This window comes from Silene latifolia, chromosome 9 (assembly GCF_048544455.1).
Source record: "Silene latifolia isolate original U9 population chromosome 9, ASM4854445v1, whole genome shotgun sequence".
Classification (NCBI taxonomy): domain Eukaryota; kingdom Viridiplantae; phylum Streptophyta; class Magnoliopsida; order Caryophyllales; family Caryophyllaceae; genus Silene; species Silene latifolia.
The window spans coordinates 48,441,146-48,446,186 of NC_133534.1; the positions used below are offsets into that span (position 1 = coordinate 48,441,146).

At 47.7% G+C, this 5,041-nt stretch overlaps 1 long non-coding RNA gene across 1 annotated transcript; it reads left to right on the forward strand.

Moving 5' to 3' along the window:
• The first annotated feature begins 3,160 nt into the window (after positions 1-3,160).
• Positions 3,161-4,524, forward strand: LOC141599720 (uncharacterized). The gene is made up of 5 exons (XR_012523902.1): positions 3,161-3,321; positions 3,407-3,721; positions 3,805-3,956; positions 4,045-4,137; positions 4,237-4,524. It is a non-coding gene; the product is annotated as an uncharacterized LOC141599720 (long non-coding RNA).
• Positions 4,525-5,041: the final 517 nt, after the last annotated feature.

Below are 5,041 nucleotides of genomic sequence, written 5' to 3' on the forward strand. Positions count from 1 at the left end.
TAATTACTGTCAAAACGACCGTATCGGCGCGTAGATGACAACTAAGAGGTAGACATCAGTGTTTGAGCAATCACTTGACGATAAACTTACGAACTGTCACAAATCGTTCCGCGTACCAAACATGCGGCCCAATCATCACCGGGTGGTTTGCGAGAGGTGTAGAAATGAGGTATCTACAGAGCCCCCACTTTGACTAAGGCTTGGACAAGGCGAAAGTCAAAGTATAGCCATCAGGTTAATCGAAGATTACAACCTGACGACTATGGCGACGCGAGGCGGCTCAAGAGGTCTGAACCAAGGACCTGTCGTCGGGAACATTTTAGAGTCTGTCGACTATCGGGGAGGGTCGTTTAAAGTCCATTAGACTAAGTAAGGAGGCTCACCAGCCATAAGAAGAGATCATACATGAGACTTCTTCTCGAGATGCTTCCGGAGGTGCATAGGAGCTAAGGGTAAGCGTACGAGCTAAGGGTAAGATCTAAAAGATAAGTAAGGATTGTGCTAAGTTCTGGGGCCCTAGAGGAAAGCATCAGTGGGAAGGAGGCTCGAATATAAGTTCAAACTAAGGGGTAACTAAAGCTCGAGTGTAGGAACTCTACTGGTTTGGGAACTTCGGGAGAACGACACCTTTGTCGCATTCCGCGGGGAAACAAGAAATGTTGCGAGTAGCAGGACACAGGCGGGAACTGCTGGGAGAAATCTGCTTGGGTCGTCTTCAAACAAACTTCGGAAGAACTTGAGAAGGACGATTGTATGTCGTGAACTATCGTGTGGGTAACCTTATCTGGAATGTATCTCCATGTCTCGAGAGGGATTGTCGATCCACTTACTCTCGCTGGGGGAACATAATCAGGAAATTATCTCCATGTCTCGAGAGGGATTGTCGATCCGCTTACTCTCGCTGGGGGAATATAATGAAGGCGTGTCAAAACACCTGTGAAGGAATACCTGCTCGTTGTGACAAGCAAGGTCTTGGAAGCGATAAATAACGTATAATAGTCTGCAGTTGGCTTGGAAATGCGGGCCTGAACGAAGAATGATCGTCAAACTGGCATCGAGGAAGAGGCGCACCAAAGATGGGCCCACAAATAACGAACTCATAACGAATTTTCGAAAACTCGTAGGAAGGGAACCTCAGTAAGAGGCGCAGCAAGAGCTGCGTCTCTTGGAAGAGGCGCAACGCCTGCTGCGTCTATTCCTGGAGGTGTCTTTTCTGCGTAAAAACGCGATAAACAGAGGGATTTATTTCATTTGTTCGAAATACAAATTAACAATTTCTCTCTCAAATCTTAACCATTTCCGCCAAAATTTGATACAAAAGCTTGCATTCATCATGACTAATCGAGGTATGTATATCATTCTTGCATTAATCTTCAATAATGGATGAATTGGATAGACAAAATTTAGGGTTTTCAACCCTAAAATGTCGAAAATTTGGGGCTTTTCCCCCAAATGATTTTGCCTTGCAAAATTGATCTTGTAAATGGCTAATTGGTAGTATAAGGATCATAACCATGTATTTGTTTCGAATTTTCGTTGAATTTTGAGCATTTGAGTGAAATTGAGACGGTTTCACAGCTAAACCGTAAATTGCTTCGAAAATGGCCTTAGGATTGCCCATTTGCGATGAAACTTGATATTTGGGATCCTTGGATGATGGGTAAACTTCCTACGATCTCGGAATTTTGGTTTATGACGGCTTTTTCAGGACACTTTTCTAGGGCACAATCGTCGTTATAACAAAATGCTGCCGAAATTTCGACTCGAACCCATGACTAGGCTTCAACTTAGACTTGACTTGACCCTAACTACCACATGAGTGATCGGGTTTGTGGGAATATGGCCAAAGATGGCAAGAAAAGAGCGATTTCGGGGATTCCGAAGGGTCGAAAATCCCCTAATCAAGGCTTGTCGTCACGTGACGCGGCCTGAAATTACGTTCACGTTGCAGGTGATGAGGCTTCTACTTCTGGGAGAGCTCCCATGGAGATAGACACTGCTGTTGACCCTTCTCGTGTTATCGATGAGGCTTTGGAGGAGGCTTTCACCGCCGCGATGATGGTTGGCGAGGACGAGGTCCACGAGGAGGTGGCTGTTGAGGAGGAGGAGGCCCCGAGGCGGGCCAACGTTGGGCGAGGCGGTCGTCAGCTGAGGGGAGCACCCGCGTGGGCTGAGACCTGGGACAACAGGCACTTGCTTTGAGCTGCGGAGGGTCACCTGTCCTACAGGACGGTGAAGAGCTTGGTAATCTTGAATTCATTACTCATCACTCATCTTCTTTCATTTCACTTGCTCATATCTTTTCCAATTTTCATTCAAAACTAAAGATAGCTTTTGTTTCAAATCACGATAGGAGGCCGGGAACATCAGGTCGTTCTCGGGCTACACGACGGCGATGGAGTGCTACGAGAAGCTGTCGGCGGAGGAGCGCGCCATGATCGAGCGTGGAGCGTTTGGCGCCTTGGTGCAGGCTTGGAGGGATATCGCGAAGAGGAAGCTGCGGGCTAACCTTAGCCTGGTCCGCGCTTTCTTGGACCGATTCTGGGACACGACTTCCACTTTTCACATGTCTTTTGGTGAGGTGGGAGTCACGTTGGAGGATTACGGCATGATCTCTGGTCTGCCGTGTGGGACTGAGGTTGTGGAGTGGCCGGAGACTGCCATGAGGGTGGACTCGGCCGAGGCTAGGAGGTTGATCGGCTGGAACTTATCGCCGAAGGCTGTTATAGTGCCTGGTTTGGTGCCCAGTTCCTATGTCCGAGACTATTTTGCGGGGAAGACCTCGACCCTGGTGGTGATTAATGGGAGAGAGACGGCTCCTCCTCCCTGTACAGCTGAGCAGAGGGCCCGTTTGTGGCTTTGGTGGTTTCTGTCTTCGATCTACCTCGGAGACAAGGGAGAGAGGCTGTCGACGAAGCTTCTTCCCTTCCTTTCTGACCTGAACTCCCTAGGACGTTGGGACTTGGTCACTGCTGGATTTGCGGTCCTCATTCGCTTCCTGAGGGCCATGGTTCGTCCGGAGTTGATGGAGAAGGGGACTTCTCCTGGTGCTGTCGGCCCTGGAGTACTGTTGGAGGTATGGACCTTCATTTAGACTAAAATCAATTCTTTTCCTTATGAAATTACGAAAGATCGTTTATTTACTATCTTGCTTCACAAGCGTGGGTGTACGCCTACTTTCCGAGCCTCTCGCCCAAGAGGACGGAGCCGCTGGAGAAGGCCTATCCCGTCGTGAGGGATTGGGTGATGTGTCGGACGAGGAGCAAGCGTTCCTCTCACGGTGTCTACCGGCAGGACGTGAACGCTCTTCAGCTGGACAGCGTGAGCATCTCACTTGTATTCGTTTTGCTTCTTCATTACTTCTTAACCGATCATAAGAATGATTCCTTGTTTGTCTTGTCCCCAGTGGGTGCCCAGGCCTTGGGCGGAGTACGCTGGAGCGCCTCCTTTTGTGGCTGAGGTCCTTCGACCTAGGAGCTTGAGCCGGTTGCTGCTGAGGACGTCGATGGGTCCTGTGTGGTACTTGGGCGAGCGCTTGGCTCGTCAGTGCTCTCGGGATGTTTTGACGGTTCCCATCGATCCTCTTAAGACGATGTTCAGGGAGCCTTCTGAGGCTGAGAGGGAGGCTGACTTGGCTGGCGTTGGTGGTGACGCCCTTCTTCTTCCTGGTGAGGACTACTCGGCGTTCCTCTACGGGAGGTTGGCGTACTGGCCGGTTGTGGTGAGCATCTTACTCTCCTTTATTCTTGATTTTGAGAATACGATGAAAGATCATCGATTAATGAGCAACATTTGACTTTGCAGGAGGTTGAGGCGGCGGGCATCGAGCCCCAGAGTACCCCGAGACCCTTGAGTACACTGACGCGACCGGGAGGACGACGATCTCTGAGCTACGTGACTTTGACGTGGCTGTGACGGATGCTGGCCTGGACGATTGGCAGCATCTGATTCGGAGGGTGAGCCTCTAATTTGCATGATTTTTTGTGTAAGAACACATTTGATTGAACTTATTCAATTATTGAGAACTTCTTTTTGAAAATGGAGGTTGCGCCGTCTCGGTTTGTGGCGTTATGGAGGGTGGCCAACCGGCTGCGAGCTACTGCCGTCGAGGCACTTGTCGGCGGTCGAGGTCGTCAGGTATGAACCTTTCGTCTATTTCATTTTTGAATTTTGATTTTCCAACTTTTCTTGTAATTGCTTGAAATGATTGACATGAGCCAATTTTGCTGTTTGCAGGGGGATCGTGAGCTGGAGCGAGAGTTGGAACAGTCTCGGGAGGAGACAACTCGCTTGTTGAGGGAGCTTGAGGTTCGCGACGCTGAGGTTGCTGCTCTCGCGGCAAGAGTTGCGGAGCTAGAGGGTGACCGGCAGTAGTTTTGTTTTGTTGTTGTTTGTTTTGCACATTTGTATATTTTTGGAGCTACACTTTGGACATTTTGGACTTTGCTTGGGGCTCGAGCCCCCAGTTTGTTGTACATTTCCCCTTTTTGGCTGTATATATGATGGCCTGAGTGCCTTTGCTGCTGGGTTGCGTTGCTTGTATCTGCAGGTTAGCTTTGAACAGGTTTGGTAGATGACGGTTTATGCCGTCATGCTGCCGAAATTTACATAGAAATCACGCAAAACATACATTTGTATATACATATGGCTTAAATTAGCGCAAAACAAATGACTCAAAAGTACAAAAAATGCAAAAGAGAGTGCCAAAAATTGAAAAAAATTTGCCGAAAATGACCGGACGGTAGGGAGGGTTACCCCTAAAAAAATGAAAAAAATAAAAACCTGTAAATTAGAAATGAAATGATTACAAAGAAATATATATAAATTTTGAAATAAATTACATTAAAAAATGAAAATTATTCCCTAAAATGAAAATATACAAGTGTGTTAAAATGACGAAAATGCTGATATTGTCTCGAAATGCGTGCCCGCGAGATTGGGAAACACGAAATATGGCAATTTTCACGTATTTACCAAAATAATAACCCGTAGGAATAGGAAATTATTTGCCAAGGAATTTAGGAAAGATCCAACGCGGAAA